This window comes from Mus musculus, chromosome 1 (assembly GCF_000001635.26).
Source record: "Mus musculus strain C57BL/6J chromosome 1, GRCm38.p6 C57BL/6J".
NCBI lineage: Eukaryota > Metazoa > Chordata > Mammalia > Rodentia > Muridae > Mus > Mus musculus.
In genome coordinates, this window is record NC_000067.6 from 191,925,151 (window position 1) to 191,949,117 (window position 23,967).

General features: G+C 51.7%; 1 long non-coding RNA gene and 1 pseudogene across 1 annotated transcript; both read left to right on the forward strand.

The window, feature by feature from the left end:
• Positions 1–3,419: 3,419 nt before the first annotated feature.
• On the forward strand, positions 3,420–5,085 carry Gm39742. Its single transcript, XR_865890.1, has 2 exons — positions 3,420–3,646; positions 4,014–5,085. It is a non-coding gene; the product is annotated as a predicted gene, 39742 (long non-coding RNA).
• Positions 5,086–8,739: 3,654 nt separating this feature from the next.
• Gm39743 lies at positions 8,740–16,712 on the forward strand (annotated as a pseudogene).
• Positions 16,713–23,967: the final 7,255 nt, after the last annotated feature.

The following is a 23,967-nucleotide window of genomic DNA, read 5'->3' on the forward strand; positions in this document are numbered from 1 at the left end:
TTGTTTTGTTTTTTTAAAGCACACATATTCACAATCTCCTGAAACATCTACTCACTAACAGCAGACCTTCAGAGGCTGTTAGCAGAATCATTTGTTCCTCTGGCAGAGCCTGGTGTGGCTATCCAGGAGGAGATAGAATTAGAGAATTTTAACAGTCTTCCTTTCTCCAGCTAACAAGCTTGCAAAAGCTGACGGGCAAGTCACCTGCCTGGGATGGATCTTTCAGGGAGATCACCCAACTAGCTCTGGTCACAGTCATGCAAGGCCCATGGGCATTAAAACCTGCTTTCTAGCTGCTGCCCTTGCTTGGCTGTACCTCAGGTCAGGTGCCATGACAGTCTCAGCCCTAGGATATGAAGATGGAAGTTTACTCTTAATCACATATTTTGACACCTGAGAAAGTGTAGCCTGCTTGGTTTTGGGGTTCCTTTCTTTTGTATTGTGTGATCCCTGGCTGTTGTCTCCGTGTGGAGAGTGTTTTCAGGCTCAGTCTTTTGCAACTGGCTTTGTCAGGCACAGAATGATGTCCACAGAGCTCTGCCTGCAGCGCCTGCACAGCGCCCTCTGCAGGGAATTTACTTGGTTAGGGTCCTTCTGAGGGTTACTCAGGGCTCAGCTCTTGACCCCTAAGTGCCCCCAATAGAGGCCACCACAGCATCTGCCAGATTGCTAACAAAGTGCCCGGGAAACACTGCAAAGATGTGTGAGAACCTGAAACACTCCATACATGTAAAAGACTTTTGCCTGACCGTGTGTGTGTGTGTGTGTGTGTGTGTGTGTGTGTGTGATTGCAGTTTTGTTTTAATTTGCATATATCTACATACCAATCTAGAGAGGTGTGTTTATTGAGCACTGATGGCTCCCCTTCAAAGAATATTTTTCTCTCTACCCCCTTCTGTGATTTCCTTTAAATTCTCTGTATAGTTTTGTCATGTTAAATAATTTTTCTTTTTTCTTTAAAGATTATTGTATGTGTTTGTATGTATGTACATAAGTGCCTGTATGTGTGTGTGTGTATGTCTATGTGTATGTGTGCAAGCATGTGTGTGTGTATGCATGCACATGTGTATGTAGATGTGTGTTTAAGTATGTGAGTGTGTGTGTTTGTGTGTGCAGGCTCATGCTCAGGCATGAAGGTGCTCTTGGAGGTCAGAAGAAGGTTTTGGGTTTCCTGAAACTGGAGTTACAAGTAGTTGTAAGTTGCCTTTGAACCCACACATGCACACAACTATTTGCAAAACACCGTCAGTACAGGGAAACTTGGGATTTAAGCCCATATCTTTCTTAGTCCATGCTTAGGTGCTGGGACACTTTCCCCAAGCTGGACAATGAGGAGGAGCCCAGATGTTAGCATCTTCCTGCTCCATTTTCTTCTTCCTTCTCCCCCAACATAGACATTTTCTTCCCGTATAAGTGAACTCACTGACCAATGGATCAAGTTCATTATTTTTAGTCTCTCACAAGTGGGAACTAGGTAAAGAGAACCTTGCTTAAGAGTGGAGGTAGTGCAGGGCTGAGCCTGAGCGCTGGGGGTATACACCTCAGGGCAGACAGGGACACACTCTGTATAGCAGATTCTCTTGTGTGGAGCATGTTCTGTCTGCGAGCTGCCTCTGAGTCTCCTCTGCCCCCAGCACACTCACTGGGTGCCTGACCTAGGACTGCCCTGTAGTCTTCAGTAGCTAACATCGTTGTCCCAGCAGCCTCTGGCCCAGGCAGGCTTGGGAGGAGGTGTGTGCATGGCAAGGGTACCAGTGTCAGTCCTGGGGGGTGGGGGTGGGGGGCAGGGCTGTCAGGAATGCTGCATTGCCTGTAAGAAGGTGGGAAAGAATCCTAACCCTGAGTACCTGGGCACGGGGCACTCTTCCTCCAGAGCTGTGATCCCCACATCTCCTGCTTAGCTGAGTGAAATAGTGAATATTGGCTGAAGTGGGACTTACTTATTACCCTGTGCAAATCGAGTCCAGCTGTGTCAGAGGGAGGGGCCCTTGAAAGGTATTTCTGCTTTGGCTTGACTTGTCAAGTTAGTTGAAATGGGCCCCCACTGTTCCTGCCAGCAGTTTCTAGAACACTCAAGGAATGTGCAGAAGGCAAAGGCAAGATGTGGGCCCTGCAGGACAAAGATGCTGAATAATTATTCTGGTTGTTTGGGTAGCTGAGTAAGGGTGAGAGGCACTTTAGGGCTGTGAACAACCAGGTGGCTCCATTGCAAGAGCACCTGCAGGTCCCTCTGATCCCCGCTTGGCACTCTATGCCCTCCCTGTGCCAGGGTGGCTCCTCTCCTACCATCTGGGGGATGGAGAAGCCCTTTGGCCTTGGCCTTGATTGCTGCTGAAATCTGTCCAGGATGGAGAGAGGAAAGGTGACTATTGTATTCAGAAGCAATCTGGGCAGGCAAGCCTCTGCATGGTGGGGCCAGTTCCTGCAGATGCTCAGAGAGAGGCAGCACCCTGCAACCTGTGTAGGGTTTGGTGCAGCAGCTGACTCAGAGCACAGAGCCGATTATCCATAATTATAGGCCCATGGGGAACTGAGTCTTGCAAAAACACAGCGACCTTTGTGGTCCAAAAACTTCTCCCAGTGCTCCTCAAAGAAGGAAAGAACTTTCCGCAAAACAAGTCTTCAGAATTCTCCAGACGGCAGCCCATAAGGCCAGAGTCACCACTGTAGTGGAGTGTCCGGAGCCACTTACCTCACCCACAATACACCCCGCCCCTCTCCAGTGGTGCGCTGCTGTTCTAGACACAACTGTGGAGGTGTCAACCCTCCTCCAGATCTGTAGCAAGACTGACAGGGCCTGCTGGCCAGGCTTCTGCCCACACCTCTGCCTCACTTCACAACAGTCGCGGGAGGAACGCGGCAGATAGAACCCAACCTGCCTGAACTGGGTATTGCTCTGGGTACCGACCATCTTCCAGGTGAAGCCAGGAGAGAGAGATGAGCACAATTACATAGCAGGATGGCCTGACACACTCAGTGGCGGGGCTGGAGGGGGGTGGTGGTGAAAGTGGAAGGGTGAGCAAAGGAAGCCTTGCTGTAAGGTGCCCCAGAAACAAGAACCTGTCGGACATCCGAGGAGAACTGCACCGGAGAGGCTGTGGCCAAAGTGGGAGAGAGAGGGCACAGGCTGGAAGAAGGGCTAGGCACAGGCTGGCTCTCCCTCTGCTGACTGGAGGGTTATGAATCCAGTATTGACACACTCCCCGTGCTTATTTAAAAATTAAACGCCCCTCCCACACTGCTTTGTGGGAGCAGAGCACAGGTGAGCATCCAAGCAGGTAAACAGCAGGAGTGGGGGATGGAGAGGATAGCAGAGGCTCAGTCAGTCCTGGTGGCAAAGCTTGAGAGGAAGCCAACTCCAACCTTCCTTGGTAGGCAGAGATCTCAGGTTTCCTCGTGACCAGCTGGGAGGAGTTAGACATGCATGGCTCTGCACTTTTTGCACTCCCACACCCAGACTTGCTAGCAGGGGTACGGAGGTGAACGTGGTCCTTGCAGAAATAGGAAGACTTTGGAAGCGTGGGTCAGGTCGATTTAACCAAGGTGGCTAAGGTTTTTGTTTTTCTGGAAGAGTGAAGCAAGAACAGAAATTGGGACTAGAGCTCCACAGAAGGTTATCAGGCCAATGAGGAGACATCTAACCTGGGTGAGAAGGGCCGAGGGAAGGCAGAGAGGAGGGGAGATCTTGAGGAACTGAAGGATTGTTGGAGCTGGGGACCCAGAGCGAGTGACCTTGGAAGGTAGGAAGTGGAGGGTGTGAAGATGAGGGGTTGGGATTCTGCTAGTGTAGTGAACAAACTCCAGACTCTCTTGGGAGCAAGGGCCTGTTCCGGGTGGGTGGGAGGTGGCAGTGGTGTCACCTTGATTGCATAATTGAGGTGGGAAGATGCACCCTAATGTGGGTAGCGACAGTCCTTGACTGGGATCCAGGACTGTGTAAGAATGGAGAGAAGGAGCACAGGTCTGAGGCTATTCTTTGTCCTCTACTCTGATTATGGCTGCCACGTGACCAGCTCCCCTAAGGTCCTGTGTGACTTCTCCGCTGTGATGGACCATACCTGGAACTGTGAGCTGAAAGCTGCTTTGGTCTGAGTGCTTTACCGCAACAGCAGGAAACAAAAACAAGACAGGAAGTGACAAGTCTAATAATCAGGGACAGAGTGTCCTGGGAGGTGGAGGGCAAGCCCTTTGATAGGGAGGAGGCCGGAGAAGGGAAGGTCGGGAATGCTGAGTTTTGATTGCTAGTTGCCGACGTCCATTTCTTCACCATAAAAAGCCTGGGACTTTATTTCCTAAAACTGTTTGCCGGTCAAGTTTCCACAATCAACAGATGCCTCCCAGAGGTTCTGAAGGAGGAATGAAATAACACTATGATTTTTCCATCAGGACAGTTGGACCTGACCCTCAGCTTCAGAGAGGGTCACAGATCTGCCTAGCCCATCCCCCTAAGTTGAGTCTGAGGAGTTTCCTGCCTTTCTGGCAACTTCCTAACTCCCTGGAAGCTGGTGACAGATTTAAAAGGTACAGGTGCTTGGCTGACGTCTGTTAAGTCCTTCCAGTGGATCTCTCCGGATCTGAAACCCTGTGTTAAATACTTCTGCGCCTGAGAAACCTTCTGGGGTAACCCTCTCTGTTGAATGGTTAGATTCCACTTTGAATTGCTCTTCCCCCAGAGTCCTGCTTTTCATCCTTCTGCTCTGAGCTTCCTAAGGGCTGTTCTGGTCTGAGGGTGAATAAAAACCGTAGACGTTTTGCTATGGATAGGAACTTGAAGACGGCATCACAGGGATGGCTTATTCGTGGTCCATCCAGTATCTCTGGCCTCAGCCTACATGACTTGGACGGCTTAGATTCTCAGACGGAATCCTCTGGACACATCCTAACTCCCATGCTCGGTGTCTAAGCCAGAGTTGTTCAGATTCTGGCTCTGTTGCTGTTGCTGTTATCTGGCACACACGGTCTCCCTGTGGAATTGAGGCTTCCTTCCAACATGGTAGCCCAAAGGCAGGCAGTTTTTCCTTCTGGGGGTGGAAACCCCAGGCTTCTATGCCAGGCTCCATTGTGATAAACGTGCACTGCTTTTTATATTCTTGTCTGCGTTGCTCTCTGTGAGGGAGATCTGAGTCAGGGCCTGCAACCCCAACCCCACCCCCACTCCCCAGTAGGAGGTGAAAGAGGCAGGGAGGGCTGGAGAGCCAGAGGCTTCGTTCTCTGAAGCAATAGCTACAATGTCCCAAGAGAAGCACCTAGTGTCCCCAGAGCCGACAATTTATGAGTCCAAAACTCAGAACACTGGGAAAGCTTTCTAACCACATCTCCAGTGCCTGGGAAAAGTAAAAACCATCCCCTGCTCCGACCATTGCCCCACACTGTCTGTCTGTCTGTCTGTCTGTGTGCCCTCTGACAGAGAGAGAGAGAGAGAGAGAGAGAGAGAGAGCCTATTGCAATGGCACTTAATACGGGTGGATAGGACATCATTCCACCTCCTGGAGAGGGTGTAGTGGAAGGGTGGATCGGTGAGCCAACAAAGGAAGTCTAGTGCAATCTACATAGAATTTACAGAGCTGGTCTGTCCCTACCCTGACTCTTTTATCTTGTAAATGGTTGAAATAGGTGAATTAGACCCTTTATCTTCCAGTCTTCCCACATACCAGGCTAGCTCTGGATCATTTTGCTTTCTGTGGCCCAGGAAAGTGCCTGTTATGGAAAATGTCCCCTGGGTTCCTAGTGAGGACCATCAAAGGCTGTTGTGAAAGCACAAGGAGTTAAGCACACTGGGTTGGTCACAGGTGGTCCAGAAAGCTAGACACACACACACACAATTTAACACAAAGGTAAGACCCATGGTACCATTTAGATGCTGAAGCCATTCACCAGCATTGACCTGCACCAGTGCTCTCTCTTTGAGAACATTGGTGTAATTTAAAAAGGCATTTGTCGAAATCAGCTTCCTATGAAGTAGAGGAAAGGAAGATTCAGAGATTTAGTGAATCTTTAGAATTACTCCAATGGAATGAAAACTTCAGGACTCTAGTCTATTTCATGGAGACTGTCGATGCAAAGGTATGAGTCTGCATGGAAATGCAGCCTGGGACTGCAAGGAGCAGAAGTTAGGCTGTGCAAAGGGAGGGGGCTTGGCCCTGGTACACAGCAACAGAGGACACATCTGTCCTTCCTTCCTTCCTTCCTTCCTTCCTTCCTTCCTTCCTTCCTTCCTTCCTTCCTTCCCTTCTCTCTCTCTCTCTCTCTCTCTCTCTCTCTCTCTGACATTTGGGAGCGTTGATTGCTGACTCCCAGATATGATGGCTTTTACCACAGACATGTGGATGAATCTACCAAGACACAAGTTCCAGGGCTCCCTGGGTAACAACAATATGGTACAATGCCAAGCTGCACGGAGGCCTCTCTGTAGATGATGTCCACTGCTGCATCCCGCCCTCACTTACAGTTCACCTGACACTGTTTCCTGGTGCTGGGGACCCAGAGGTGACAACATATCATGACATTCCACACCACCAGTGTGTAATGAAGGGGGTGAGGCAAACCTTGCACATCCGGTGTGTATTCTAGAGTTTCCTGTTAAATCCAGGTTTGGTCCCAGGGTGCTTGGCTGTCAGAATCCCGCCCCCATCCTCCCCGCCCCCATCCTCCCCCCCCACACACCCCACACCTCATACACACACACTCTAAAGGGTTTTCACAGGTGAGCCTCACAGGTTTCTAGAATGTTAACTGGTGTCCTTTAAACTAATAAATGTCATTAATTTCCCAGTAAGAATTTAGGATTGCTTCAAGGGTCCTTACTGGTCACATGCCATCCCCTCTGTCTGCCACTCAGAGGCAGGAATATGGCAGCAGTTCTGGAGGCCCAGTCCTACCACCAACGTGGTAGCCCAGGGTGATGGACTCTCTGTGAGGATTCCTTCAGTTCGAGGCCTGGGGATGGGGTGCAGTAGCTGAGCTCCTACACATACCATCTCCAGACAACCCCCAAAGGCAGCAGCATCTCTCTCCTTCCGATGAGAGAATGAAAGTCCTGAGAGTGTGGAGACTTCTCATCTGCAGAGCTCCCTGTGAGAGGAGCTAGGATTTGCAGGAAGCCCATAGCCTCCAGAGCAGTTCCTGTCAGTCTGTCCGTCCATCTGTCTGTCTGTCTGGGGCTATTTAAGTTGCCCATAGTGGCTCAGATCAAAGCAGGTGTTCTTTGATGTTCTTTGAGTGGAAGCTCCTGCAGATGTTTGGAGAAGCATCAGGGAGTAAAAGGGAGGAAACTGGCCGGGGGCAGTAGGTGGGGCACGCTCTAGGCTGGGGGTTGTGAAGGCCGGATGGACAAGCTCTGCTGGGTCTCTTGTGTTTGGGACAGGAGAGCAGTGCATAAGGAGGGGTCCACTCCATCCAAAGTCACAGCAAGGTCCACAGAATTCACAGCTGGCTCTTATTTTTGTTACTGGGAACAGGCAAACGTGCCCATGCAGCTTCCTGGCTTTCTAAGCCCTTCTTTTCCTTGTTCCCAGGTCACTGGGCTAAGAAAACATCGCATATCTACCTAGCCAGCCTCCTAGACATGGCCTCGTAAAGTTCTAGTAAGGAGAGGGGAGGGAAGTAAGTAGCTGGGTCTTTCATTCAGCCAGTGTTTGTTGAAGACTTACTATGTGCTAGATGCTTGGGACAAATATCCCTGACCTTGGGCTGCTTCTAGTGGAGTTGGCAGGCAGTAAAGAATGTCTACTAGACATGAATAAATTAGGTCCTAAAGGGTCTAAGTGAGGTGTGGCCTAGATCGGTGAAAGCTGCAATCTAGACTGGGCAGTTAGGGTAGCCTGGTCCTGTGGGTTCCCAGGAAAGTCATCCAGGCAGAGGCTGAAGATACAGAGACAGAAGCCTGTGTGTCTGAGGAGCAGAAGGAGAGAGCAGGAAGCTAAATCAGAAGGTACAGCTGAGAGTCCCAAGTGATGCTGGGTAAGGGGACAGCAGCTTGGAGCAGAGAGGACTCTTGTATATAGCTGAGGGGACAGCTATATGGTTTCTGGATGGATTGGATTTAGAATATTCCTTTAGAATAAGGAGTCTGTGAACTGAGAAGATGGAGCACCCTTCAGTGGGGACAGAGAAGAGGGGTGAACAGGATTGGGAGGGATTCTCAGTGGAGACGGGGGAGAAGAGTATGATTTGTGTGCTGAGGAGATCCAACCATGTGAGACTTGGGGCTCCCCTGGCAGGATGAAGCAGGATCAGAGTCTGCCAGTCATAGATCTGAGCTGGGAATGTGAAGGGTGGGGGCTGATTCTGTAGAGGGTGAGAGACATCCCAATAGTACAGCTATAGACAGGACAAGGTCAAGGCTGAGCCTGGAACTCCACCCTGTCAGGAAGTCAAGAGAAGGAGGCAAAAGGGAGTTGGTGTTCTGAAAGCCACGGGAGAGATTGCTCTGATGAGACCGGAGGAGTTAACGCAGGATGTTGTGAAAGACCCCACCATCAGGCTTAGCAAGCTAGCTGCAGTAACGCCATTTTGCAAGGCATGAAAAAGTACCAGAGCTGAGTTCTCAAAAGTTACAAGAAAGTTCAGTTAAAGATTAACAGTTAAAGATTAAGGCTGAATAATACTGAGACAGGGGCCAAATATCGGTGGTCAAGCACCTGGGCCCCGGCTCAGGGCCAAGAACAGATGGCTCTCAGACGTCAGTGTTAGCAGAACTAGCTTCACTGATTTAGAAAAATAGAGGTGCACAGTGCTCTGGCCACTCCTTAAACCTGTGTGTCTGCCAATGTTCTGACCAGGTGTGTGCCCATTGTTGAACCTTCATTAGACCCTTTCCTCGTACCCCTCCCATACCCATTTCTTGAAAATAGACATTGTTTAGAACTAAAAAGTCCCACCTCAGTTTCCCCAAATGACCGAGAAATACCCCAAGCCTTATTCGAACTAACCAACCAGCTCGCTTCTCGCTTCTGTAACCGCGCTTTTTGCTCCCCAGCCCCAGCCCTATAAAAAGGGTAAAAACTCCACACTCGGCGCGCCAGTCCTCCGATAGACTGCGTCGCCCGGGTACCCGTGTTCCCAATAAAGCCTCTTGCTGTTTGCATCCGAATCGTGGTCTCGCTGGTCCTTGAGAGGGTCTCCTCAGATTGATTGACTACCCACGTCGGGGGTCTTTCATTTGGAGGTCCCACCGAGATTTGGAGACCCCTGCCCAGGGACCACCGACCCCCCGCCGGGAGGTAAGCTGGCCAGCGGTCGTTTCGTGTCTGTCTCTGTCTTCGTGCGTGTTTGTGCCGGCATCCAATGTTTGCGCCTGCGTCTGTACTAGTTAGCTAACTAGATCTGTATCTGGCGGTTCCGCGGAAGAACTGACGAGTTCGTATTCCCGGCCGCAGCCCCTGGGAGACGTCCCAGCGGCCTCGGGGGCCCGTTTTGTGGCCCATTCTGTATCAGTTAACCTACCCGAGTCGGACTTTTTGGAGCTCCGCCACTGTACGTGGCTTTGTTGGGGGACGAGAGACAGAGACACTTCCCGCCCCCGTCTGAATTTTTGCTTTCGGTTTTACGCCGAAGCCGCGCCGCGCGTCTGATTTGTTTGTTGTTCTTTTGTTCTTCGTTAGTTTTCTTCTGTCTTTAAGTGTTTTCGAGATCATGGGACAGACCGTAACTACCCCTCTGAGTTTAACCTTGCAGCACTGGGGCGCTGTCCAGCGCATTGCATCCAACCAGTCTGTGGATGTCAGGAAGAGGCGCTGGATTACCTTCTGTTCCGCTGAATGGCCAACTTTCAATGTGGGATGGCCTCAGGATGGTACTTTCAATTTAAGTATTATCTCTCAGGTTAAGTCTAGAGTGTTTTGTCCTGGTCCCCACGGACACCCGGATCAGGTCCCATATATCGTCACCTGGGAGGCACTTGCCTATGACCCCCCTCCGTGGGTCAAACCGTTTGTGTCTCCTAAACTTCCTCCCTTGCCGACAGCTCCCGTCCTCCCGCCCGGTCCTTCTGCGCAACCTCCGTCCCGATCTGCCCTTTACCCTGCCCTTACCCCCTCTATAAAGTCCAAACCTCCTAAGCCCCAGGTTCTCCCTGATAGCGGCGGACCCCTCATTGACCTTCTCACAGAGGACCCCCCGCCGTACAGAGCACAACCCTCCTCCTCTGCCAGGGAAAACGACGAAGAAGAGGCGGCCACCACCTCCGAGGTTTCCCCCCCTTCTCCCATGGTGTCTCGACTGCGGGGAAGGAGAGACCCTCCCGCAGTGGACTCCACCACCTCCCAGGCATTTCCACTCCGCATGGGGGGAGATGGCCAGCTTCAGTATTGGCCGTTTTCCTCTTCGGATTTATACAATTGGAAAAATAATAACCCTTCCTTTTCTGAAGATCCAGGTAAATTGACGGCCTTGATTGAGTCCGTCCTCATCACCCACCAGCCCACCTGGGACGACTGTCAGCAGTTGTTGGGGACCCTGCTGACCGGAGAAGAAAAGCAGCGGGTGCTCCTAGAGGCTAGAAAGGCAGTCCGGGGCAATGATGGACGCCCCACTCAGTTGCCTAATGAAGTCAATGCTGCTTTTCCCCTTGAACGCCCCGGTTGGGATTACACCACTACAGAAGGTAGGAACCACCTAGTCCTCTATCGCCAGTTGCTCTTAGCGGGTCTCCAGAACGCGGGCAGAAGTCCCACCAATTTGGCCAAGGTAAAAGGGATAACCCAGGGACCTAATGAGTCTCCCTCAGCCTTTTTAGAGAGACTCAAAGAGGCCTATCGCAGGTACACTCCTTATGACCCTGAGGACCCAGGGCAAGAAACCAATGTGTCTATGTCATTCATCTGGCAGTCTGCCCCGGATATCGGGCGAAAGTTAGAGCGGTTAGAAGGTTTAAAGAGCAAGACCTTAGGAGACTTAGTAAGGGAAGCTGAAAAGATCTTTAATAAGCGAGAAACCCCGGAAGAAAGAAAGGAACGTATCAAGAGAGAAACAGAGGAAAAAGAAGAACGCCGTAGGGCAGAGGATGAGCAGAGAGAGAAAGAAAGGGACCGCAGAAGACATAGAGAGATGAGCAAGCTCTTGGCCACTGTAGTTATTGGTCAGAGACAGGATAGACAGGGGGGAGAGCGGAGGAGGCCCCAACTTGATAAGGACCAATGCGCCTACTGCAAAGAAAAGGGACACTGGGCTAAGGACTGCCCAAAGAAGCCACGAGGGCCCCGAGGACTGAGGCCCCAGACCTCCCTCCTAACCTTAGGTGACTAGGGAGGTCAGGGTCAGGAGCCCCCCCCTGAACCCAGGATAACCCTCAAAGTCGGGGGGCAACCCGTCACCTTCCTGGTAGATACTGGGGCCCAACACTCCGTGCTGACCCAAAATCCTGGACCCCTAAGTGACAAGGCTGCCTGGGTCCAAGGGGCTACTGGAGGAAAGCGGTATCGCTGGACCACGGATCGCAAAGTACATCTAGCTACCGGTAAGGTCACCCACTCTTTCCTCCATGTACCAGACTGCCCCTATCCTCTGCTAGGAAGAGACTTGCTGACTAAACTAAAAGCCCAAATCCACTTCGAGGGATCAGGAGCTCAGGTTATGGGACCAATGGGACTGCCCCTGCAAGTGCTGACCCTAAACATAGAAGATGAGTATCGGCTACATGAGACCTCAAAAGAGCCGGATGTTTCTCTAGGGTCCACCTGGCTTTCTGATTTTCCCCAGGTCTGGGCGGAAACCGGGGGCATGGGACTGGCAGTTCGCCAAGCTCCTCTGATCATACCTCTGAAGGCAACCTCTACCCCCGTGTCCATAAAACAATACCCCATGTCACAAGAAGCCAGACTGGGGATCAAGCCCCACATACAGAGACTGTTGGACCAGGGAATACTGGTACCCTGCCAGTCCCCCTGGAACACGCCCCTGCTACCCGTTAAGAAACCAGGGACTAATGATTATAGGCCTGTCCAGGATCTGAGAGAAGTCAACAAGCGGGTGGAAGACATCCACCCCACCGTGCCCAACCCTTACAACCTCTTGAGCGGGCTCCCACCGTCCCACCAGTGGTACACTGTGCTTGATTTAAAGGATGCCTTTTTCTGCCTGAGACTCCACCCCACCAGTCAGCCTCTCTTCGCCTTTGAGTGGAGAGATCCAGAGATGGGAATCTCAGGACAATTGACCTGGACCAGACTCCCACAGGGTTTCAAAAACAGTCCCACCCTGTTTGATGAGGCACTGCACAGAGACCTAGCAGACTTCCGGATCCAGCACCCAGACTTGATCCTGCTACAGTACGTGGATGACTTACTGCTGGCCGCCACTTCTGAGCTCGACTGCCAACAAGGTACTCGGGCCCTGTTACAAACCCTAGGGAACCTCGGGTATCGGGCCTCGGCCAAGAAAGCCCAAATTTGCCAGAAACAGGTCAAGTATCTGGGGTATCTTCTAAAAGAGGGTCAGAGATGGCTGACTGAGGCCAGAAAAGAGACTGTGATGGGACAGCCTACTCCGAAGACCCCTCGACAACTAAGAGAGTTCCTAGGGACGGCAGGCTTCTGTCGCCTCTGGATCCCTGGGTTTGCAGAAATGGCAGCCCCCTTGTACCCTCTCACCAAAACGGGGACTCTGTTTAATTGGGGCCCAGACCAGCAAAAGGCCTATCAAGAAATCAAACAGGCTCTTCTAACTGCCCCAGCCCTGGGATTGCCAGATTTGACTAAGCCCTTTGAACTCTTTGTTGACGAGAAGCAGGGCTACGCCAAAGGCGTCCTAACGCAAAAACTGGGACCTTGGCGTCGGCCGGTGGCCTACCTGTCCAAAAAGCTAGACCCAGTGGCAGCTGGGTGGCCCCCTTGCCTACGGATGGTAGCAGCCATTGCCGTTCTGACAAAAGATGCAGGCAAGCTAACCATGGGACAGCCGCTAGTCATCCTGGCCCCCCATGCAGTAGAGGCACTAGTCAAGCAACCCCCTGACCGCTGGCTATCCAACGCCCGCATGACCCACTATCAGGCGATGCTCCTAGATACGGACCGGGTCCAGTTCGGACCGGTGGTAGCCCTAAACCCGGCTACGTTGCTCCCCCTACCGGGGAAAGAGCCTCACCATGACTGCCTCGAGATCTTGGCCGAGACACACGGAACCAGACCAGACCTCACGGACCAGCCCCTCCCAGACGCCGACCACACCTGGTATACAGATGGAAGCAGCTTCCTGCAAGAGGGACAACGTAGGGCTGGAGCAGCGGTGACCACCGAGACCGAGGTAATCTGGGCCAAGGCGTTGCCAGCCGGGACATCCGCCCAGCGAGCTGAACTAATAGCACTCACCCAGGCCCTAAAGATGGCAGAAGGTAAGAAGCTAAATGTTTATACTGATAGCCGCTATGCCTTTGCTACCGCCCATGTCCATGAAAAAATATATAGGAGACGTGGGTTGCTCACCTCAGAAGGCAAGGAGATCAAGAACAAGGGCGAAATCTTGGCCTTACTGAAAGCTCTCTTTCTGCCCAAAAGACTCAGTATAATTCACTGCCCAGGACATCAGAAAGGCAATAGTGCTGAAGCTAAAGGCAACCAAATGGCGGACCAGGCAGCCCGGGAAGCAGCCATGGGGACTGACACAAAGGCCTCCTCACTTCTCATAGAGACCTCAACCCCGTACACTCCAGACTTCTTCCATTATACTGAGACAGATATAAAGAACCTACAAGAGTTGGGAGCCACATATGATAGAGAGAAAAAATATTGGGTCCTGCAAGGTAAACCTGTGATGCCTGACCAGTTCACCTTTAAATTATTAGACTTCCTTCACCAGCTCACCCACCTTAGCTATCAGAAGATGAGGGCACTTCTAGACAGGAAAGAAAGCCCCTATTACATGCTAAATAAAGATAAGATCCTCCACGAGGTGGCGGAATCATGCCAAGCCTGTGTCCAAGTAAATGCCAGTAAGACTAAGATCAGGGCCGGAACACGAGTAAGAGGACATCGACCAGGCACCCATTGGAAAATTGACTTTACTGAAGTGAAGCCCGGACTGTATGGGTACAAGTATCTCCTGGTATTCGTGGACACGTTCTCTGGCTGGGTTAAAGCCTTCCCAACCAAACATGAGACTGCCAAAATAGTGACCAAGAAACTTCTGGAAGAAATATTTCCAAGGTTTGGAATGCCCCAAGTGTTGGGGACTGATAATGGGCCTGCCTTCGTCTCCCAGGTAAGTCAGTCGGTGGCCAAGCTACTGGGGATTGATTGGAAACTACATTGTGCTTACAGACCCCAGAGTTCAGGTCAGGTAGAAAGAATAAATAGGACAATCAAGGAGACTTTGACCAAATTAACGCTTGCAACTGGCACTAGAGACTGGGTACTCCTACTTCCCTTAGCCCTCTACCGAGCCCGCAACACTCCGGGCCCCCATGGACTCACTCCGTATGAAATCCTGTATGGGGCGCCCCCGCCCCTTGTTAATTTCCATGATCCTGAAATGTCAAAGTTTACTAATAGCCCCTCTCTCCAAGCTCACTTACAGGCCCTCCAAGCAGTACAACGAGAGGTCTGGAAGCCACTGGCCGCTGCCTATCAGGACCAGCTGGACCAGCCAGTGATACCACACCCCTTCCGTGTCGGCGACACCGTGTGGGTACGCCGGCACCAGACTAAGAACTTGGAACCTCGCTAGAAAGGACCCTACACCGTCCTGCTGACCACCCCCACCGCTCTCAAAGTAGACGGCATCGCTGCGTGGATCCACGCCGCTCACGTAAAAGCGGCGACAACCCCTCCGGCCGGAACAGCATCAGGACCGACATGAAAGGTCCAGCGCTCTCAAAACCCCTTAAAGATAAGATTAACCCGTGGGGCCCCCTAATAGTCCTGGGGATCTTAATAAGGGCAGGAGTATCAGTACAACATGACAGCCCTCATCAGGTCTTCAATGTTACTTGGAGAGTTACCAACTTAATGACAGGACAAACAGCTAATGCTACCTCCCTCCTGGGGACAATGACCGATGCCTTTCCTAAACTGTACTTTGACTTGTGCGATTTAATAGGGGACGACTGGGATGAGACTGGACTCGGGTGTCGCACTCCCGGGGGAAGAAAAAGGGCAAGAACATTTGACTTCTATGTTTGCCCCGGGCATACTGTACCAACAGGGTGTAGAGGGCCGAGAGAGGGCTACTGTGGCAAATGGGGCTGTGAGACCACTGGACAGGCATACTGGAAGCCATCATCATCATGGGACCTAATTTCCCTTAAGCGAGGAAACACCCCTCGGAATCAGGGCCCCTGTTATGATTCCTCAGCGGTCTCCAGTGACATCAAGGGCGCCACACCGGGGGGTCGATGCAATCCCCTAGTCCTGAAATTCACTGACGCGGGCAAAAAGGCCAGCTGAGATGGCCCCAAAGTATGGGGACTAAGACTGTACCGATCCACAGGGACCGACCCGGTGACCCGGTTCTCTTTGACCCGCCAGGTCCTCAATATAGGGCCCCGCGTCCCCATTGGGCCTAATCCCGTGATCACTGACCAGTTACCCCCCTCCCGACCCGTGCAGATCATGCTCCCCAGGCCTCCTCAGCCTCCTCCTCCAGGCGCAGCCTCTATAGTCCCTGAGACTGCCCCACCTTCTCAACAACCTGGGACGGGAGACAGGCTGCTAAACCTGGTAAATAGAGCCTACCAAGCTCTCAACCTCACCAGTCCTGACAAAACCCAAGAGTGCTGGTTGTGTCTGGTAGCGGGACCCCCCTACTACGAAGGGGTTGCCGTCCTAGGTACTTATTCCAACCATACCTCTGCCCCAGCTAACTGCTCCGTGGCCTCCCAACACAAGCTGACCCTGTCCGAAGTGACCGGACAGGGACTCTGCGTAGGAGCAGTTCCCAAAACCCATCAGGCCCTGTGTAATACCACCCAGAAGACGAGCGACGGGTCCTACTATCTGGCTGCTCCCGCCGGGACCATTTGGGCTTGCAACACCGGGCTCACTCCCTGCCTATCTACCACTGTACTCGACCTCACCACCGATTACTGTGTCCTGGTTGAGCTCTGGCCAAAGGTGACCTACCACTCCCCTGGTTATGTTTATGGCCAGTTTGAGAAAAAAACCAAATATAAAAGAGAGCCGGTGTCATTAACTCTGGCCCTGCTGTTGGGAGGACTTACTATGGGCGGCATAGCTGCAGGAGTAGGAACCGGGACTACAGCCCTAGTGGCCACCAAACAATTCGAGCAGCTCCAGGCAGCCATACATACAGACCTTGGGGCTTTAAAAAAGTCAGTCAGTGCCCTAGAAAAGTCTCTGACCTCGTTGTCTGAGGTGGTCCTACAGAACCGGAGGGGATTAGATCTACTGTTCCTAAAAGAAGGAGGATTATGTGCTGCCCTAAAAGAAGAATGCTGTTTCTACGCGGACCACACTGGCGTAGTAAGAGATAGCATGGCAAAGCTAAGAAAAAGGTTGAACCAGAGACAAAAATTGTTCGAATCAGGACAAGGGTGGTTTGAAGGACTGTTTAACAGGTCCCCATGGTTCACGACCTTAATATCCACCATTATGGGCCCCTTGATAATACTTTTATTAATCCTACTCTTCGGACCCTGTATTCTCAACCGCTTGGTCCAGTTTGTAAAAGACAGAATTTCGGTAGTGCAGGCCCTGGTTTTGACCCAACAGTATCACCAACTCAAATCAATAGATCCAGAAAAAGTGGAATCACGTGAATAAAAGATTTTATTCAGTTTCCAGAAAGAGGGGGGAATGAAAGACCCCACCATCAGGCTTAGCAAGCTAGCTGCAGTAACGCCATTTTGCAAGGCATGAAAAAGTACCAGAGCTGAGTTCTCAAAAGTTACAAGAAAGTTCAGTTAAAGATTAACAGTTAAAGATTAAGGCTGAATAATACTGAGACAGGGGCCAAATATCGGTGGTCAAGCACCTGGGCCCCGGCTCAGGGCCAAGAACAGATGGCTCTCAGACGTCAGTGTTAGCAGAACTAGCTTCACTGATTTAGAAAAATAGAGGTGCACAGTGCTCTGGCCACTCCTTAAACCTGTGTGTCTGCCAATGTTCTGACCAGGTGTGTGCCCATTGTTGAACCTTCATTAGACCCTTTCCTCGTACCCCTCCCATACCCATTTCTTGAAAATAGACATTGTTTAGAACTAAAAAGTCCCACCTCAGTTTCCCCAAATGACCGAGAAATACCCCAAGCCTTATTCGAACTAACCAACCAGCTCGCTTCTCGCTTCTGTAACCGCGCTTTTTGCTCCCCAGCCCCAGCCCTATAAAAAGGGTAAAAACTCCACACTCGGCGCGCCAGTCCTCCGATAGACTGCGTCGCCCGGGTACCCGTGTTCCCAATAAAGCCTCTTGCTGTTTGCATCCGAATCGTGGTCTCGCTGGTCCTTGAGAGGGTCTCCTCAGATTGATTGACTACCCACGTCGGGGGTCTTTCAGTTGCAGAACCCCTGCCTGCTGCCTTTGCTGTCCTCTGCCTGCATCCCTCCACTTTGAGATGAAAGGGGGAGTTGGTGTTTACCCCAAGACTACAAGCCAAGGTATCAGAGACACTTGTGTGTCAGTGTTACCTGAGCTCTGCTCACAACAGCTGAGTCATAGGGCCAACCAGGTTGTCCAGACAGGGATAGCAAAGAGAAACAAGGTACCCACACAACCATGCCCAACAGGTATCCTGTAAGCTGTGTGCAGGAAGCAGCGTGTGGCAGCCAACACTGTCTGTGGGAGGACTCACCCAACAGTGATGATGATTAAAAATAAGATGGTGGAGCCAGGTGTGGTGGCTCATGCCTTTAATCCAGAGCACTCGGGAGGCAGAGGCAGGGGGATTTCTGAGTTCGAGGCCAGCCTGGTCTACAAAGTGAGCTCCAGGACAGCCAGGGCTATACAGAGAAACCCTGTCTCAAAAAACCAAGATTGTGGTAAAAGTCGGAGCAATGAGGCTTGTTTGCATCCCAGGAAGAAGCATACAGGAGACACTCTTGTCCGTGCACAGTGTAGCAGCAGGCAGGGGGCACTTCCAAGAACTAGCAACAGGCTAGACTCATCAGGCCAGGACTTGACAGGCTTCACAGGCGGCAAGCACCTGGGCTGACCGGAAGAGTGAATAAGCTCTGTTTTTACCACAGAGGTAAAGACAGGCAGGTCCCTTGGAGGAAGACAGCAGTACACACTGGAGTGTGCTGGGCAGTGGTTAGGGATGAGGACCCATGGAAAGGAAAGGAATGTGGGTCAAGTGCACAATGGTCAATGTTCTAAGTGAACAGAGAGGGCACAATGGGTTTGCTAACCCTGGGCCCTTCCCACCTGACTTCCATGCCTGCTGAACTCGGTCTTCTAGAGTGAGGCAGGCAAGGTAGGTTCACCCTGCTTTGGTGCTGTGCTGAGGAGGCACACACCTGTACACTGGGAGTGGGGTGCACCCCCTTGGCCATGGGCCATCCTGTAAAGGGTCATGTGGGTGTCTTCCTCACCTCAGTAAAGACACTCATCCCTAGCTGGGCATAGTGGCACATGCCTTTAATCCCAGCACTTGGGAAGCAGAGGCAGTTGGCCTCTGAGTTCGGGGTCAGCCAGGGCGATATAGAGAGACCACTGTCTCAAAATAAAACAAAAGCCCCTCATCTCTGAGGATTCTCCTGGGGAGACCGAAGGACGATCTCTGCCCCTTAGCTCCTGGCACAGACATTATCACAGTGCAGGAAGTTTGTCACTTCCTCCGGGAGGGAAACCATCCTGTCCTTGCCACCCCAGCTTTGTTCTCTCTCTGCTCACACTTCAGACACCACCCCCCCCCCACCATACTCCTCTTTCACTTAGGTGAGCTGTTTTACCTCCCCGACCTGCCCTCTGCCATCTGAGCATGGCTTCTCAGAAGGGATTTCTGAAAGGCCCTGCCTGTCATAAGCTGTCAGGCAAGACAAGGACTTCAGCAAAGCCACTTAGGGAGCCGACAGGTCTAAGAGGTGGGTACCAGGAAGGCTTACAAAGACCTGCAGAATCAGAGAGAGTCCTAGGCAGAGGCAGGGGAATGGATGAGAGCTGAGTAAGACCCCAAACTGAGGCCAGTGGGCAGGGCACACTGCTGGACAAGGTTTTGGAGGTCAGATGTGAACAGCTCAGGCCCAGACCCCACAAATGTGTCTGGATGCCAAGATATCCACACCTCTGAGCACAAGGTTCCTTCATGCTCCAAGGTCCCTTCATACTCCCTGGAGGGTTTCCAGCCTCACAAACCCAGACGCAGTTAGAGATGGCGGGCATGAGAAATCTTGTGTCCTGTCCAGCCTGCTTACGGTGGCCCTCCTTAGCTCTGGAACTTTGGGGGTGTTGATGAGCTGTGGGGCTCTATTTGCCATGAGATTATTGAGGAATTAAAAGGATGTAGGAGTTGAGAAGGGGATGGTGCTAACTTTCTATTTTATTTATTTTTTATTTTATTATTTTTTGTTTGTTTGTCGAGACAGGGTTTCTCTGTATAGCTCTGGCTGTCCTGGAACTAACTCTGTAGACCAGGCTGGCCTCGAACTCAGAAATCCACCTGCCTCTGCCTCAGGACTGCTGGGATTAAAGGCGTGCGCCACCACTGCCCGACCTGGTGCTAACTTTCTAAAGGTTAAGGAGAAAAGGTTTGTTGTTATTCCTTTGGTTGGGGTCTCTCGAGGTAGTCCTCACTATCCCAGAAGTCACTGCCCTCTTGCCTGCCTGCCAGGCTTCTGTATACCAGGCTAGAAGAGAGTGTTCAATGCATGGGGCACCCGCTGCTCACAGGCTCCTGATCTGGGGACAGCAGGGGACTACAAAAGTCTATGAGCTAGCTGCTTTACCCCTTCTGTAGAGAGGGAGTGTGTCAGGTAAGGGTATGGGTGTGTGATGGGTGGGAGAATGTAAGCAGGTGTGAGATGAACGTGGGTGTGAGTGCAGAAACTGTGTATTCGAGTGGGGTCTGAGTTTGTGGTCACTCATGTGGAGACATGTTAAGTGAGGCATAGTCCCTCGGGCAGTGTGGTGTGAGTGTAGCCAGAGGGACCGACCTGATGAAGCCTTGCTTCTATTTCTGTGGTCATCCATGAGAAAGACCCACCCTAGGAAGGAAGCAGGGAGTCAGGTCTAATAGCTATGGAGCACAGTAACCTTCAGCCTACAGGAGGAGGAACAGCTCTACTCAGTGTTAGTCTAGGCTCTAAGATAGGGACTCTAATGAGCGAAATGATGAAACTATTTCTGTAATGCCTGCCCCAGACCTGGGTGCATGCCCACCCAGTTCAAAGGCCTTGACACCAAGGTCTAAGCCACCTGGGCAATGGCTGAAGGCAAGAACTCATACGGTGGGTGCCCAGAGAAGTGAGCCGGGTACCAGGAGCACACGGACTTTGTCAAGTATCTGAGACCTGGTGAAAAGGAGGCAAAGTTCAGTGACATTGTACTGTGACCTCTACATCTCAGTAGGGAGGTAGACGTACTAAGACTCCCCATTGGTTTTGGTAGGCATCTACTGAGCACAAGCCTGGGCCAGGCCTAGGACTCCTGCCGCGGTGTGGAGGAGCTTTCGCAGCAGAAGACAGTATTCTTCACAGGCCAGGGAGGGATCCCGAACTCCCTGCAGTCCCTGCCCTACCTTCCTGGGTCACTGCTGACCTCCCTGGTCAGTTTCCCACAATCCCTCTGGAAGCAGTCTGAACAAATGTGTCTAGACCTGAGCAACCGTCATGGAGCCTCTGTGGCCCATCTGTGGGTCTCACGGGGAGAGCTAATGTTGGGAGAAGATGGGGGCGGGGTCACAGTTTAGAGGTAGTGTGAGGATGGAGGGTGAAGTCTTTGTGGTGCTCCAGTCCCTTGGGGGCTTGCAGGTGGCCAGGGCAGGCTGAGGAGCGGGCTGGGCCACTGGCCTTGTGTCTGTAAGCTGGACACAAGAGAACAGGTTTGAAGACCACAGCTCACTCTCTTTCCCTTCCCACCCTGTGCCCCAGAGGCCAGCAGTGTCTGTGAGGACGTGACAGTCCACACTCTCTAGTCGCTAACAGCAGCTGAGGTAACTCCTTGGACCCAGTGAAAATTGTAATATCTGAGATATACTTTAAAAAAAAAAAAACTGCCCTGTGTGTCTGAGACCTGGAACCCTGTGCTCTGCCCGGTAGGTCCAGCCAGGGTGTTCGAGGCAGGCTCTGTATCCAAATAACAGCGTGCGGAAAGGCCCAGAGTGCCTTGGGGCATGAGCTTGGGGGGTGGTGGGGGTTTCTCAGTACTAGGGTGTGGTGGAGGAAGCTGATTCTGGGTGGGGACTTCTTGGCCTTGAGGCTGCTCCTCCTACCAGGGTGTACTTGGGCGGAGGAGGGTCGCATCTGTGTCCTGGTGAAATCAGCCCCCAGGGGAAGATCCCTTTGCCTAATTCCTGGAAAAGGAAAGGCCAGCTGACCTTCAAGTCAAGTCTCTGCTTGAGCCAGGAGCCGGTGGGAACATTTACAGCTCCCTTTAGCCTTGGCTTCTGGTTTTCCCAATAGTTCAGGAGGTTTGAGGTCTTAGGGACAGTAGAATCACAGAGTAGCTGAGATGCAGGACTGCCGGGAGAAACGTGAGAAATGTAAGGCACCGCCTAGACATACATTATCAGACAAATAAGGTGTTGTTTTTATTATTAACTTCCTGTACGATATTTCGGGGCCATAGATTCTTTAAAAGTATTCCTTGTTTATCTAAAATTCAAGCTGGTGTCAGGACTCAGTTGCTATTTGTTTGTTTATGATAAGTATGGTCCCTACAAACGGACCAGGACTTTGGACTTCAGACTGTTTTCCAACCTAGACTTCCCTCCTTTCTGGCTGTAGGACACCCCCCCCCCCAGCACTGGTGTTTCTTATCTGCCTCCCCAGAGTGGGGGAAGAGGTAAAAGCTGTGTACATATACACACAATTGGCATTGCCTCTAGCCCAGCTGGGGGCGCATGGCTAAAGGGTGGGGTTGAGGAGTCTCACCCTCCAAGTGGATTTACTTGCCCTGCTCCCAGAGCCCACACCACTCAAGGGACCCAGCAGAGATGAGAGTGCAGTTCTATGACCTGGAAGGCAGGCCCTGGACCAGAGAAGGAAGTGTGTCTAGGTCTGGAGAGCCTGTTCCCACTTTTTTCTTCTTCTTCTTTCTTCCTTCTCCTTCTCCTCCTCCTCCCCTCCCTCTCCCCCACCTCCTCCTCTCGAGACCGGGTTTCTCTGTATACCTCTGGCTGTTCTGGAACTCACTCTGTAGACCAGGCTCGTCTTGAACTCAGAAATCTGCCTGCCTCTGCCACCCAAGTGCTGGGATTAAAGGCGTGCGCCTCCACTGCTCGGTTCTGTTCCCACTTCTATCTAAACTGATGGAATAAGGCATGGGGAGGCGTGCTGGTGTGTTTGTGCTCAGTGCCTGCTGAACATTTGTTGTGGCGTTACATCCTCCAGGACCTCCCCACTGCAGCTAAAGATGAACAACAGTCAGGAGGCTCTCCTGTCCCTCTAGGGGAGGACTCCGGGCTCTCCTCTCCAGTCCTCTCCTTTGTCTCTGCTTTGCCTGACCTCTTGCTGTGAAACTCGGGATCCTGAAGCAACTTTCCCACCAAGTGCCTTTTGTTTAAACACCTCTTAAAGATATTAACCATGCTTGGTTTGTTCCAACTGTTTCCAGTCAGAAACCCAAGAGTCTTCCTTCTAGTCCGTGTTGCTTACTGCTTCACACTCTGTATCCCCAGAGCCTCACGTGACGGGTGAGGTAAAAAAGCACTAGCAACACCTGATGCCCTCTTAGCACCTCCGTTGCCTCTCTAAGCTCTCCTTGCTGTTCTCGTTCATGACCGCCTCACACTCACCTAGGTGACAGAGCTGCACACGGGTGTAGTCTGCTGGACCTGAGTCTCCAGCCATCAATCTTTACATCTCAGCGCTCCTGCCTGTGGAGCTCACAACCCTCCAACTCCTGCCCACCTCCCAGGTTGACTGACAGCCCACTAAGACTGGAGGCTCAGACATGATGGCTCTTTTGTTTTTATTTAACCAATGAAGACCCAGGCTCAGAGAAAAGAAGCAATGTGTCTAACAATCTTAAGAAAAAGAGGACCAGGGGCTGGAGAGAAGGCTCAGCGGTTAAGAGCACTGACTGCTCTTCCAAAGGTCCTGAGTTCAAATCCCAGCAACCACATGGTGGCTCACAACCATCTGTAATGAGATCTGACACCCTCTTCTGGAGTGTCTGAAGACAGCTACAGTGTACTCACATATAATAAATAAATAAATCTAATAAAAATATTTAAAAAGAAAAGACCAGATTTCTGGTTCAGGGGTGAGGGAAGGTCTCAGAACAGGAGTAGGGCCCCAGAACTGGGGTTCATGGTGTGAAGTCTCCCAGCCTACAAATTGCCAGGTTGACTTCAAAGCAAATGATGCGAAGTGGGGGACAGTTAGACTGCAGTGGCTGTGGAGGGCCAGGCTGCCATGCTGTCTTCCCAGTGACAGAACCCTTGGCTCTTTTCCTCTTTGGAAGAATGTGTCCCTTGGTAGTACAACTTTGTTATGTATGAAATAATGGCTTAGCTGTACACAGTGAAAACAGGAAAACAGAAATAAACCATGGAGCCAGGGAGATTGCTCAGGCCGTAAACAGCTTGCTGTGCAAGTGCAGGACCAAACTGGGATTCCCCAGACCTCAAAGAAAACCCCAAGTGCGACGGCGGCCTGTACTTCTGGGGGAAGCAGAGGCAGGAGGTCTCTGGCGAGTCCTGGCCAGCGGCCTAAGCTGGCTTTGTGAACGCCAAACTCAAGAGAGACCCTATTGCTGTGCTTTATAAAAAAGAAAAAGAAGTCGTGTTTGATGGAGGTGTGGTATGGTGTGGGAGAAGGGGTCGCCTCTGCAGGCCCATGCTGAGGCATCCCTCCCCTCTGAGGAACCAGCCACAGGATGGTACAGTATAGAATAGAGTTTATTCAGGGCATGGGGAGGG